Raw genomic sequence first — 15,117 nt, forward strand, 5'->3', positions numbered from 1 at the left:
CTTCTTTTGACAATACTTGCTTGATTCATCCCACTGTAATTTGTTTTCATGTACCAAACCTGATAGCTCAGTACTAGATGGCTTCATCTCTCTTGAAGGCTGAATCTGTTAAATACTGCAACTGCTTAGTACAATGTGCCTTTCAGAAATAAGTGGGATCAGTACAGCAATGCATATCAAGTGTCCAACATGAAGTCCAACATTAACTTTGGCTTCATGATGCCTGTTCTTGCTTGTTCGTGGTGGGGAGTCTGGCAGGCCTGGGAAATAAATACATGTTCAAAATGCTTCTTTGACTAGCTTATCAGTGCCTGGTGAGATGGATACCTGTGGGGGTAGCTGCCAGAACTCAACCCTAAACCCAGATGCACTGTTCCAGTTTATAATGCAGCTATTCTATTTTCCTATAGGCTCTTTTCCCTGCTAAACTGGTGTCAGGCACGCAGCATTTCTGCTCTTGTGCATCCCTTCTAACAGTCCTTCCTACAGTTCTTTCATCTCACTGCATTTGAGACCAAATTTGCCGTGCCCAGAGTACTTAATGAAATCAGACACTTTTCTATGAAGTTGTCATGAATAAATGTATATTGCCCAGACTCAATACTTTCATTTTACAGTCCTTCCTGTTTTTTTTTGAGGCTCTTGATGAGATACGTGAGCCCACACGTATCTTGTAGGGGTGCATCACCTGCCATACCGTGGTATTAACTTGGTCTGCAGAGCAAGCTTTTGCATTGCTAATAAATATATTTGTGGTGAAGAAGCAGAATTGCTATACTGGGGGGAAAACCCAAACCCCAAAGCAAACTCTCCAAGATTATGCAGAGGATAAAATCCAACTTCTGGGGCAGTCTGCAGGCACACACAGACACACAGGCAGGCAGCGAGTGCCTGTGTGACAGGGAGCTCGAGCGAGAGGAAGCCTTGAAACTTAAACTCCTCCTGCAGCTCTGCATCTGCTCTGAGTCACTGGTATGACTCACACTGACAGTGTTCACGTTAGCTAGCGTTCAGATGGAGCAGCTCTGGCAGCAGAAGAAGCAGGTTATATTATTGATTACCTGCTGCAGCAGACAGTTGCACCAAGATTCATTTTTACGAGCGCAGATGAAACAGGGGAGGCTCTACTGAGCACTGCTATTATTGTTAGTATTGCTTTCTTAAGGTAAGAATGCTGTTTATTTAAATGTGTACCGAAGGGAATTTGGAGCTTGTGCAGTCTGAATTACTGTTGCTGTTATCCTCAGAGGATGCTGATCTTTGGAGCTGCGTTGCTGCAAAGCTTTGTCTGGGCTGTTTGCTGTGCCATATGGAGAATCATATGGCTGATGGGCAGTGTTCATCCTAGGAAACAAAATAACTACTTTCTCATTCATTGATGTTATGTAAGGCATGGCAGCCATGTTAAGGACAGAAGACCTCTTTTGAAGAAACAGTGCTGCTAGACGGTAGGGCAAGGAAAACAAGTAGTTTTTAAGCAGCTCTCTGTTCTTTGGAGGGTGCTGCAGTTCTCTAGTTCTTGCTTAATGAATTTCTGTGTCAATAGAATAAAGAAAGCTGTTGTATTTGAAGGAGCAAAATAATTGTTTACCTTTACAGTCACTGTGTTGTTTTGCCTTCAGCGTTCAGGCTGGGGCTGTGCATGTGATCTGTGCAATGCCTGGATGTAAACAGTTTCTTCAAATACTATAAGTGGTCCTTCCAGATATTGGGGTGATTTTCATCTTGTGCCACTAAAAGCACAAATGTCATGTTCTAGCAATTAGTAATATGCAAAAAATGAGACATATTCTAGTTAGTGTTGACATATGCAGAGTAGGTATAACATTTGTTTATAGTGGCTTTACTGCTATTTTACTCACTTTAGTCCTGTAATTTTAATGAAGGTTAGAGTGGTATCACTTATTATGCTCATGTAGAATCCTCTGAGTCTCAAGCATTTGCTGTATTTCCCACAAGAGATTTTTTAAGCTAGGGATTCTGGTTTTCAACTGCAGTAGTAAATTTATTAATTAATTTTTTTCTTTTCTCCTCTTTTTTTTTTTCATTTATTTTGTATTTGCAAAGCAGTATCCTTTTGAAGTACGGTGAGGTTGGCAGTTGCTTTCAGTAATTAGGGAGCCAGATCACTTGTGTTTGTTTTCAGAATGAGGGAATGAGGGTTTTTTCAAAACCTGATCATTTCCTAGATTGCTTTCAGGTACTTGAAATTACCACTCATTTCCATGTAGAATGTACATAAAAGGGACAACTGTCATCTTCTCTGGAAGAAATGTAGTGCTGTAGTAATAGCATTTAAAAATGACAGTATCTTTAGGTTCTTCTTCTGCTTGCTAGTTTATAGCATTTACTGATGGACAGTGTTTTCATTGTTATGAATTAACCAGATTTGGTGTTACTCTAGCTTTTATAATAGATTAGTTTTCTTAATAAAATGGAAAGTAAGGTCTGTTAGTGAATTTGTAGGATCTTTATACTTCTGATGACACATCCAACTTGGAAAACTACAGTGTGAGAGGAGCATTTAAAACAATGTCTGTCATGGATGCCCAACTCCCAGAGGAAAAATTTTGTTGATTAATTTTTATTACTTGTGTTTCTGATATTAAATATTTCTCATGCTACAGCATTATAAATGCAAACTAGTTTAAACAGTGCTAGGGTTGGGTTTGGGACTGTTCACTCACAAAGTTCTGTCATGTTACAGTCTCCTTCTCCTCCCAAATGCAAGAAAGTAGAAATAAAACATTCTTTACATTCTGAATTTTTCCACTGATTCATATCTTAATTACTGTTATTTAAGATTGTGTCAGAATTTTGCTTAAACAATTGCCTTTAAGTATGCATTTAGGTACATAATATCTGTGTTAAGTGCAAAGGAACCAGCTGCATTTGATCCTTCTGTGGAGGGATTTTGCAGTAAGTATAACAGGGCTTGTCAAAGTCTGCTCTCTAGGCACCCTGAAAGCTGGGTTTTGTTACCTTAAGATGGCTTTGTGTTAGGCTGCAAAGGTAACAAGTGGCAGAGGCTATTTGGATTATTTCACTGGTACTTTTTGGCAGGACTTGAATTGTGAGAGTTGTTGATATCCTTGGCCTTTTTTTTCTGTAAACCCAAACAGAAGATCCCAGCTCTCTGTTCTCCCCTCCTGTTCCTAACCTACAGGATATCACAGCTGTTTTTCTCATCTCTGCATTACTACAGAGCCATGCTTTGTTATTTTTGCCTTCTCTAAAGCTTTTGTGAACTTCCTGCTGAAATTCAAGCCCCCTTGTTGATTCTGACTTCAGCTGCTCAGGTGTGGATTCTCTCCCCTTGGTGGGTTTTCCACCTAGGAGAGCCTTGAATGCCACAAAGCTCACGTAATTCAGCACTTCCCTTTTGCTCCTTGTGCTGCTTGTGTTCCAAACAACAGGTGGGGTGTTCAGGTTGTCCTTTATTTGTTTCTTCCTTTGTAAAACCTCCTGATTTTTTTTGGTGGCTTCTTTTGTGGCCATGCTCTGTGTTGCTCTGATCCCTTTGTCAGCCTTCCTGGCAGCTGCTGGATTAACTGTGATCTCTTACGTGTTCTGCTCTCTCAGTCCTTGAGCAGAAGTTTGAAAACAGACAGTGGCATCATCCTTGGGCATGTTGTTCTACCTCTCTGTGCTGTGACAGCAGGAAATGGCTGCAGGAAACAGAGCTGTTGCTGTGGGTAGTACATAGAGAAATGAGGACCCTAGAGAAAATAAAGCATTTCTCCAAAATTCTTTAGTGGGAGGAAGCACTTACTCTCCTGTTTTACACAAAAGCTGCCTTAGCAATGATTTATAACTAGCCTTGCCTGATGAAGAACTTAGGGGAAATCCAATCCTGTCATTGTAATTTATTTAATTTATGTGAGTCATCTTTAATATGAGTGATATTTTTTTATTGTATTACAGTTTTAGCTAATGACCACCCCAAACTGGACCACTGCTGTGTCAGAAGCTGAGTTTTACACAGAGTAAAAGATGGCTCATGCACTGAATAAGGATTTATATTTTTTCCCCAGAAAAAATGGTTGCCATATTTTCTGTGGTGATACGCTGTTTGACATTAGACTTCCTGATAAAGGACTCTGCAGCATAGAAAAAGCAGCATCTTGGTGTTTGTGTAGTGCATCCTTGTCAGAGAACAGCACAGTATTTCTGTTTTCAAACAGGAATTTGAAGTGGAGGGAGGGAAAAATTGCATTAGTTAGGGTTTTTTTACAAGTTTTTGTTTCTTTTTTGCATGTTTGAAATAAACCCATGTAAACTGGAGTTCTGTTGGAATAAAATCCTTGCACATGAGCAGTATGAATAGCACCATTTTCAGTACTGGACCATCTTGTTTGTTGGAGATCTCCTCTTTTTATTTGTGCAATTTTTAGAGATGACAGTTTTTACATGAGTTATTTTTGGGGTCTTGTGTAAATGTAAGCATCTAGAGGGCATCTCCTTGGCCCCTTTGGCTGTTTTCTGAAGAACTCTTCTTATAGGGATTAGATTTGCTGCCTGATTTTAAAGAGTAGGGGGAAAGAGTTGTTAAATCTTTGTGGTGTGTCCTGAAAAGCTCTCCACTTAATCCTGGAGCAGTTCAAGCAGGGGGACACAGAGTCAGACAGTGAACACGTCCTGGTTGCCCTGGAAGGCCTGAGCTGTCAGAGGGGCTGCCAGCTCATTGTGTTGCACCAGCTTTTGCATCAGGCAGAAAAAGTCACAGTCTCATTTTTTGTCTGTTTAAATCTTTGTGTATTTTGAAGCTTGTGCTGGTTTAAATAAAGAGTGAATGGTACAGCCTATGCTCAGAGGATAACAATGATGGTCCTTTCATTTGCCTTCAGGGTCGGGGTTTTCACTTGACTTCACGACTGTAGTCCCCCTGTCCTGCTTTGGAGTCAGAGCCAGTGTGAGGAAGAGGATAGTTCATTTTGCTCTGGTTAAATGAGGTTATGGCCTGGATTATGATGGCATGTTATTTCTGTGCAGAATTGTCCTTGTATTTTGTAGGGATGCAGAAATCTGGGATTAGCTCTGTTTTCATTTCAAATTGATGCTTTGGCTTTAAAGCAGCAGAGTACCTCTGACTCCTCTGCGTGAGCTTAAATAAACAGCACCTAATTAGTAGTTTGATGTCTCACATAACACTGAATTGACCTTCTATGTTCAGGTGAAACAGTTTAAAGGGAGTGGGTTCACGATCCTTAATTCAGATTTTCTTTTTAGATAAATACTTATTAGTTCCAGATGACAAAGCAGCTACAGGCAGAGGTGAATAACAGCGCATGGAGTCTGCTGTAAAAAAAAAAAAAAAAAAGGACAGCACTGCAATATTCTAGATTGCACTAAATGCCAATAACTTCATCCAATTTCCTATGTGTGATAGGTGAATGTATTATAAGTCCCAGGTTCCTGAAATACAAACTGCTATAGAAGATTTCTTCTGTCTCATTTCAGAAATAGACACAAGAGGCCTGACTTTACAGGATAAGATTTATTTTTTTCCAGGCGTCAGTGTTATTTCTGTCAAGCAGTTGGAAGGGCTTCTCCTGAGGATATATGGACCAAAATGGTAAAATGTTGATTTGTATTATGCACATACAAGAACATGAAATAAATGATGCCGTGTTGACAACGTCCTCTATTGTTTCAGGAAAACTTGGAAGAAGAGCTCTTTTGAGCTCTGTATGATATGTGGATTTGTATGAAAAGGATTGTGTCACAAGTATTACTGTCATTGAATATTAGTATCATAGCTCTAAATACATGACATAAAAATGCATGCAACTGGGCTGGCCAGAGTGAGTGCTTTCTGTCACAAACACTCTCTCAAAAGTGGGTGTCTGGGAAAAGTTACTCAAATTTTTCTCTGTTTCTGAGAGAAATAGATGACTTTCAATTGTGTTTTGGTAAACAGGAGGTAGTGAGTAATAGGAAGAATGTGGCCTTTGTGGTTTTGCCTGCATAAGGAAGATTTCTCATCATTGTCCCGTAGCTTTGTAGATTCTGATGAGAACATGATGTTATAAAGCTGACACTTTTACAGAAAACTGATTTTACACAGGAAAGTTGCTTGGAAAAGTGACTGCTCTTTTGCTGGTACATAGTAAGAAAGGCAGATTTTGCTGGAATGTCGTAAGAGAGACAGAGTGCATGGGCATAGTGAAAAGAGATGAGCACCTTCAGGGTACAGAGAGCAGTGGTGGGGGAGCCTGGTTGGGCACATGGAAGAATAAACCTCCTTTTTCACAGTGAGAGTGTGAGTGAAACAGCTTCTTTTATGTGTGGAAGTGAGGGAATGCTGCCAGTGTTTATGTGTGTGTGATCCGAGGAAGGGAGGGGTTTGGCATCAACACCCATGTTGTCTCCATTCTGACTTCCTTGTAAATGCTTTGCCTTTTTGGGGGGGATGTAAATATTTCCTAATACCTCAAGAAGGTCTGCATGTTCTTTTCTGTACCTGTTAGTAGGATTTATATTTCAGATATTGAAACATCACCATAGTCTTTAATTTCATGTAAAATCAAAATGTCACAAGGAGCCACTGGTAAGATTTTATTGTGGGCTAGGAGAAATTTGGCACAGCTAAGAATTGTCTCTTTAAAAAAAACAGGGGTGTCTTTAAATAGCAATTTTATGTAAAATTTAGCAGAAAGACAAATGGAGGACAGAACACTTACCAGAGAAGATCTGCTTAGCTGGTGTTATATTTGTGATAAGTAGGAGACAAGAACTCTTGTAATTTGACTCAATTTGTGTGAAGATTTGATCACCCTTCCAGTCATAAACAAGGCATCCAGGATAAATGGGAAGAACATTTTCTTCTTAGTACAGCACTTTATTGTCACTAGCAGCATTTGCAGACATCTAAAAGATGGCTAAGGAGGTATATGTCAAATAGGCATTTGGGAGGACTGTGGTAACTGATGAAGGAAGAATGTTACAGTTTGTAACATTTATTTTTTGAAAGCATGACATCTTTCCCAGCATCCCTAGAACTTGCATTTTTTCCCCTGTTCCTTTGTGATTCAGATTTCTGGAAAACAACCTTCACAGTAAACATGACTGTTAATAAGAACAGTTAATAATGCAGCCTAGATTTCTCCATATTGTACTGTATGTTTCATGGCTGGAGTACCCAATGTTCCCATTTACATGAGCTCTCAAGCTGCATTTGGGGGCTCATAAAATGAACATTACAAGGCCAGTGCAGTAAGGAAAACCCATCTTAATGTCTCAACGTCTTGGGAATTTGTGTAAAACTGAACATCCTCAGAAAATTGCCAGTTACACTGCATGAAGATAATTTCCAGCCATTGTTCCTTGAATGTTTAGTATAGTGAAATATTATCTAGCTTGAAAACATTGCCTCCCATGATAAAAAAAAAGGGAGAGGCCTTGTGGGCATTTGGTAGCTGAGTAAAATGTGTCTTACTGTGACAGTGATAGAATAAATGAAAGAAGAGAGTAGGAATTTTAGACGCTGGACACCATTCATTTGCTCTCAACACTATTACAAAATTGTTCACAGTTGGTGCACCAGGGGCCTGGATGTCACCTCATCTTTTTGCAAAAACACATAGCAGATGGTTGGGTCAGTAATGCTTGTGAAATCAAACCATGTCTTCTCTTTAGTATGTAAAATAGAATATGAAATGCAGGATCTACTTGTGCAAGCCACTTTGACCTTGAGACTGTCTTTTGTAATCTTCTCTTCCTGACTTCCCATTTTGCAGAACTGCACTCTTTATCTAGACTGACTTTGTGGAGGTATTTGACAGTGTTGAGGAATGGACCTAATGTTGGGTCATGCTCTGGGTTCTGACTCTGTGTGTTCAGCCTGTGTGTTCTATGATTTTCTTTTCATAAAAATCAGGTGCAGAGCAAGGTAAATTGTACCTGTGTTTCTGCCCAACAGGAAGCTGTGACTCCTTCAGGAACACATCCTATCACTAGGAATGGTAAAGTACTGTGCAACCAAGTGATAGATAGAGTTGCAGGCGTGTTTTATTTCTTCACAACCAGGAGCTGAGAATTGATAAAATTTTAATGTTGTGTACATAATGTGCACAGTACAGGCTGCATATATAATGCAAGTGAATCTGAAGTAATTCTGGGGAAGCGACATGAAGACAAGGCAAGTTTACTCTTTTCCTGGACGGTATATTTTGGTGTAATGGTGATAGCATCTTGTGTAAATACTGCAAAAAGAGGTGCCATATTGATCATAATAATGATTTGCTCAGAATGAAGTGAGTTTATCTTCTTTATGTTCTTATGCTTCCTGTAAACTGGTATTTCAAAATGGGAAATGAAGAAGGAGTCCAAGAAATAATATATTGCAAGAGTTGGAAGAGAGTTGAGACAATGCAGTATTTTATTTGCCCCAAAGCAAAGAGATCAGACAGCACAGCAGGACACACAGTATTTTCTACCTTCTGTCTGCTAGAAAAAGAACATGCTGCCTATATTTGTTGGCTGATTATTGGAAACTTGAGCCTCTAAAATATGTTTACAGGAAATATCTTCTGGGCTACACTGAGTCTAACAACTTGCTTTGAATGAGCATTGGTTTGCAGCTCTGCTGTCATGTGGTTCATCCTCACCTTCTTGTCCACTGCTGAGGTTCTTTCTCCTCAAATTTGACAGTATTATCAGCAAACAGTCCTTCCCCATCCCATCCTGTGCTTGTTAGAGAGCTTTGGTTTTGCATTGTACCTTTTGCAAAGGGTTCTGTTTTGCTCTTTTTTTTTTTCTGTCCAAATATTCTGGAGAGAGGCTAAGTGGGGTGGTGGAGTTGTTTGGTTTTTGTTTTTTTTTTCTTTTGCTTGCTTTTAATGTGGTGTATTTGGATTTTTTTTTAAAGATGTTTAGGTCATACCAGCATGTGCCATTTTGCTGACAGACAGAAAGAGGGGAAAAGTGAGGGCAAGCAATGGGAGACAGTAGTTTAGATTGGCACAGCTCTTGAGGGAATAGCACATCTGTTGGACTGAACCTGGACAAAAGCTATCAAGGCTAACCTCCTGTCAAAGCAGCTCTGTTTTTCCCTGATTAACTAATAGACAAAATCACACCTGGTGTCATGGGTTGCAGGTACCTTTCAGAGGTGTTGACACCACATTTAATTGCAAAGAAGAACTGTTAGTTGTGCCTTCCTTCCTGGAATGATTTAGCTGCTATCCAGTGAGTCAGAAAGAAGGAAGAAGGGAACATGGAGGAGAAAGTGAGGCATTTCCAGTGAGAGCATGGATACTATACTCCCTGTTATTTTTATGTTTGGTTTTTATCACGCTGATGTTTTTCTACAGAAAATAGTGTCATGCACTTCACTTTCTGCAGTACTTTAGAATAATGGTGTGGGAGATTTAATGGAGAAATTATGTTCTCCTTAGTTTATTTGGTAACCCTGGATGCAAGTATAAGTGATTGGGGAGAGAAAAAGCCTCACTATATTTATTTTCACTATATATATTTTCTGTACAGTGAAGGATCTGAATGGCTTTTAAAATCTGGCAGCAAGCTCTAAGGTTTGAACTGCCATCATCACTTTATTGCAAAACAATTTCTGAATGATTTTAATTAAGCAAAACCATGCTGCAGTCTTTAATAGAATGTGGCTTTTTGGTTTTTTTTTGGTTTTTTTTTTTCTGTAATGAGGCTGTCTTAATGCAGAAGGAGAGAAAGAAGGCAGAACATGTAAAGAAGATGGTCCTTTGGTGCAGTCTACAGTCATACATTATCACCCTCTGCTATGGTTTTACTGCTATTACAGGGCAATATAATTTAAAAACTTTACCATGTAAGGTGAAAAAGGCTTGAATTGGTCCCCAGTTAGAATTGTTCATCTGCAAATGCCATTGGCATCTCTGAATGTAATGCCTGGGCATGTGCTGCTGGTCTTCAGTTCAGTTGTTACAGCTAAAGCTGCACTTTGGCAGTTCTTAATCAGGTACCAAAGTGCATCAGAACTGGAGTGCAGTTAAAAACTGTGGCTGTGTCAAGGAGGAGGACTTAAAGATGCCCTCTGGAAATGTAGTTGAAAACCCAAAGTTGCTTTCAGAAGGGGGTGCAGAGCAGGAGGGCATCTGCAGGGGGTCAGAAGTTGCAGAGAGATTGGTAGGGGTAGGTCTGGCCTTCTCTGCAGAAGTTGAAATATTTTTTTAAAAATCTCACTGATGGGCTGATTTTAAAACACATCACCAATCTCAGGGTTGCTTTGCAAGATGGGTGTGACTTGCTGAAGGTAGTGAACAAGTTAGGAATATGACTTGGCAGCAAGGAAGCTCGATGTACTTACTAGGTCACATTTTACAGATATGTGAGCTAAGCCACAAAGTTGAAAAGGATTTGTCTGTCTCCCCAGAACTAATCTAGTTTTTGTCACAGTATTGTAAATAGAATTTTTAGATTCCTTTATAAGCTCTGCCATTTTAGTTTCTTCCTTTAAATTAAATAAATAATAACTGACCAGGTTTAAGTTTTATATTAGATGTCTTGAAGGTGAAGGTGGTACAGTATATTACAGGATATCAGTGTAGTAGGTCCACAGTATCAGCCCTTGATCTTGTGACTGTGACTGCCTTGACAGTAGCCTGAATGACTTGCCTTGTATGACTTGCCTTGACAGTAGCCTTCGTGGGGTCCAGGAGCTTTCACAGCACTTGCCCTGCTTTTAGAGTGGAAAAAGAAAAAATAACCATACTAAATAAATACAGTTGAAGTTATAGAGAATATTAAATTGGAACTTTGCAACTGATTTTGCCAATATAAAAATGATTTTAAATAGATTTTTTTTTTCTGATATCTTCCATATCACAGTTAGCCTGAAAAGAGCTCCATATAATGTTAGAAGTCTCTGTCCTCATGACAAAAAAGCCAGGGCTAATTAAATGCTTTATAACTTCTCATCTGAACTGACAGTCATAGATGTGAACCTCGAGTTTATTCTGCCTTCACCTTGGACAATGAAAAGAGAACAAAACCTAAGCTGCTTTGCAGGCCACTTCTATGAAGAGGTATAATTTTGCAAGAAATTTTAGATGCTTTGCTTATGAGTCCATGAAAGCCCAGGGCTAGATGCAGTTTCCTGAGTTAAATCTGTTTTAACGTTGGTGTAACACTTTATTATATGGAAAAAAAAAAGGTTACCCTTGTTTAAACTGTCTTTTTTCGTTGCTATTATTCAGCTTACATTTGTTACTTTGTTAACATTCTGTTTATCTTAACACTTTTTTCACCACAGTGGTGAAAGCCCTTGTTATGTATCTCTGAAGAACAAATTGTAACTCATCTCAGCTTCCACTTTGCTGAGTTTAACAGTGTTTTTGCAGAAGGTGGCTCTTCCTTGTCTGCACAAGCCTTTCTCTGCATGTTGCAGGCTGAGCTGGGTGCTGTTCAGCTCGTTGTAGCAAGTGTTCCTGACTTAGTTTCATTGCTGCTGCTTGTAGCAACAGCAGCGCATTTGCTGGTACACGCTAGTGAAATATCTCCCTGTTTGTGGCTGTGTTATCTGACTCGAAGGCCTTCTTTCTTCTTGTTTTTTATCAACTGATAAGCTCCCAATTGGTAGCAGAAGTTCTTGTTAGTCTGTAGTGTGCTGTTTTATCTTAGTACTTTTTAACTTCTTTCTTTTACTTCAGTTCTGGCTCTCCTTTGTTAGTTTTGCAGTAAGCTGGTGAATTGCATCTTGATTACTGCATCACGGATTTGAACACTGCTTTATGTATGAATCTTTCCTGAATTTAATGTGTTGAGGAGTGCTTTTCTTATGAATGCATTTTTTTTTCTGTGAATTAAGGATTTACCTTTCTTAATCTTACTGTATATATTTATATGGTTGCCCTGTGTGTACATTTTAATAGAGAAGCATCTTCTCCACATAGGAACCTGTTGATTTGCCACAGTTTTGTGGTACCACACTCAGAGATTTCTAACATGCTCTCTTAAAGCAAAATGGTAGATACATCAGGTTAAAAATTATACTGGAAGGCATGCTACTTGATAAGCTCATGTTTTGACCTTAAGATAAAAAGTTTGATCTATAGAGTTATTTCCTACCTCCCAGTTATACAGTCTTTGTTCTCTGAGTGCCAATAAACAGGTGAAGGTGTGAAACTGAATGAACGATTTTGTTTCAAATGATAGAGAAGCTATGTTATAAAATGTTAACACTCAGCATTTTTTCACAGGTTTTTAGCTGGGTTTAGTCCCTGTAATTATTACTTTCTGCCCTGCTTCCCCCCTCCCCCTCAAAAAGAAAAATCCTATGCTACTAGCCTGTTTATATGGATTGATTCAGTCAGAAAAAAATTGTGCTTTTTATGTCTTTCAGACTCCATTAAAAAAAGAACTGGATGCACATGCTGAATTTAATTTGTGAAAGGTGGAGTAAGGTAAGATAATTTTAGTGATTACTACTGTAATGTGTGATGATCTGTTGACACTGAAGGCAAGGGTTCAAAGATTCATCATAAATTAGAGGCAGAGAAATCTAAAAGGAACTTTCAGCCTTGGAAATAATGAAGCACTGACAAGATCCAACAAGTGATCCTGACAAGATTCTGGTCCCAGTGGTGTGCTTTTACCCTATAGTTTGTGTGTGAGTAGTTCATTATATTGGCCAGGGGGTTTCTGTTTTTATTTTCTGTGGGATGCATTGCCCACAGAGGGTGAGAAAGTTCAATGGTTAGTGACAGGATGATATGTCTGTATTTGGACAAATTATGTGTTTCTGGAAGTCTGTGAGATTTAAAGTACAGCCTATGCTGAAAGGCCAGTGTTCATTGCCTGTTTCTACCATAGGAACAAACCAGTCTTTCTTTACTTTTTCTCTTAAACATCCAGAGATGTTGATGAAGAAGGCAGGTCTGCCTGTCATTGAGCATTGCTGTAGCATAGAGCATCTCCTTCAGGATGGGATCTGAACCCTGCTGGGCACTTCACAAACATTTGTCAAGTATTTACTTCTCCATATTGAAAGAGCTGCTTTATGTCCTGCGTGTGGCAGGCTGCAGAGACTGAAGGTCACATTTCTAGGCCCTGAGAGAGAAATCTCTGTCCAGCTGGGGCTCCTGTTAGCAGAAGTGAGAAGACTCTTGGCCACTTGTTTCCAAGCAAAGTTCAGTCATAGGACTCCTCTTGCTTCCTGTGTGCAGAGCAGCTGTGTTTTGAGCTAAGCAGCTGCTTCTGGCATTCCAGAGAGTAAGAGAAGTTGGGCCACATATGCTGATGAGAAGAGGGGATGTGGCCTGAACTGCAAAGCAGTATGAAGCAGACTAATAAAAAGAGTCTTCTGGTAGAGGCAGGAAGTTTTGCTGGTGTGGGAATAGGAAGTAGTGAGAGGTGTAGCTCTTGGTCAAATGTGATGTAGAAATTGAGGGTGGACCTCAGTGTCCTTGTCCCTGATATAGTGCCCTTAGTCCCCTTTTACAGAGTTCAGCAAATAATGAATGGTGGAGTAGAGTCAATGGTGAACAGTATTGACTTCTCAGAGATGTTATTCCCTTGCTCCTGCTAAGGGAGATCAAATTCTTTTGTAAGGTCAAGCAGACAAAGTCAGCAGATGCACTTTCTCCTGCAGCATTGCTTTTCTTGTGTTAAATGTGTGTCTTAATGCAGACTGAGAATCAATTACTGGAAAGTCTAGAGAGGTGTGCTGCCATGATTGTGCCTACATCTGAAATTAGAGCAAATGGTCGATACCACGGACTCAGTTATTTAATTGGGGCAGAATGGAATAGAGTGCACAACAGGATGCTCTAGGGGCTTATGGATAATTTTTTTCTTTTGACCATCTTGAACTGCTCAGTGAAGAACAACTTGGGAATCAGGCATGCACTTACAGATCTTTCTCCATGCCAAGAAGGCCAGGATAAAGTTGCCAGCAGCAAATTAGCATTGCCAGATCCTGTAGCTATATTGTGACTTAAAAGGAATTGCAGTAACACTAGTCATTCATACCATCTTTCTTTCTTTTATTAATCATTGTCTGCATTGGAAAAGAAATGCCCGAGGCAATCCTTCATCTCCATCCAATGCAGTTCTGTTTCTTGCTGAAGAAATTAAAAAAGAATTGTCATTCTACCCCAAGACAGCTATGACTTCTCCCCTGTGGGGTCTGTCTCCACACTTGCAAAGAAATCCATAATAATAGAGCTAAAAGCCAGCATTTGGGGCTCCCCTACAGGGACAGCATTTCATCCTAATTAAGTGTTTCTCAAATATGGCCCTGGCTGTGCAACCCACTCCATTTTTTGTCAGATTGCACTACCTGCTTGAAGCTTTGTGTTAGAGTAGATCTGGAGAGAAGATAGGAGAGAAAGGAAAGAAAATGCCACTTCTGTTTGCCTGTTTTCTTGGTACTTTGGTGAATACTTTCTTTCCACTGATGTAGATTTAGTGGCTTCCTTATTAGGAGTCTAACTCTATGTTGCATATGTAAAGCTCCACATAATTTTTTTTATTAAGTCTCCGTGATTGTGTATAAGACAGGGTGTGTCACTCTTTTTAAGTAGAAGTCACAGCTTTCTCTTCAGTCAGTTCTCTGGGTGACACCTCTAGAAAATGTGCCCTGCTAAAGTAAATACTGGTGTAGATGATGAGTGGACAAACAGCACGGGAGACTGACTAAGGAGAGGTGATATTAATAGAAGCACAGCAAGCTGCTTTATGGTTATTCTTGTTACCTCTTATTGCAAATTTTCTATTTGCTTTTACAGTTGGGGTATTTTAGCAAAAACCACCAGCATTTGCTAGTTTGTTCCTTTTTCCTTCTTGCCAGTTTGTACAATATAAATGCAGAGCAGGCCATGTGTGACTGCTGCAGTGATCTTGTTTCTTAGAGCATCATGTTCATCATCCTCTTGTTAATGCTAGATGGATTCATGCCCCGTGCCAACGTGGCGTGGATAATTGCAATAACTACACGTGCAGTTGTTGCATAATGTGTGGCACTTGGCCTTTCTGTAATATTCTGTATTCCATGAGAGGGTTTTCTGACTGCTGGCTTTAGTATACAGATCTAACCATGGCTTTTAGCAGTGAAGAGAGAGATGAAGAACTGAGTTTGAATAATATGTTACATGAAGGTGTAATGGTATTGAATAGAGCCTG

At 39.6% G+C, this 15,117-nt stretch overlaps 1 protein-coding gene across 7 annotated transcripts in view; it reads left to right on the forward strand.

Moving 5' to 3' along the window:
- Window positions 1–15,117, forward strand: part of INPP4A (inositol polyphosphate-4-phosphatase type I A) — a 109,795-nt gene that overhangs the window by 27,445 nt on the left and 67,233 nt on the right. For all 7 annotated transcript variants that reach the window (XM_084201160.1, XM_084201159.1, XM_084201164.1 and 4 more), the window contains one exon: window positions 12,338–12,398. The gene's annotated coding sequence lies outside the window, so the exon portion shown is untranslated. The remainder of the gene's footprint in view (window positions 1–12,337; window positions 12,399–15,117) is intronic.

This window comes from Fringilla coelebs (genome assembly GCF_963513975.1).
Source record: "Fringilla coelebs genome assembly, chromosome: 2".
Lineage (NCBI taxonomy): Eukaryota > Metazoa > Chordata > Aves > Passeriformes > Fringillidae > Fringilla > Fringilla coelebs.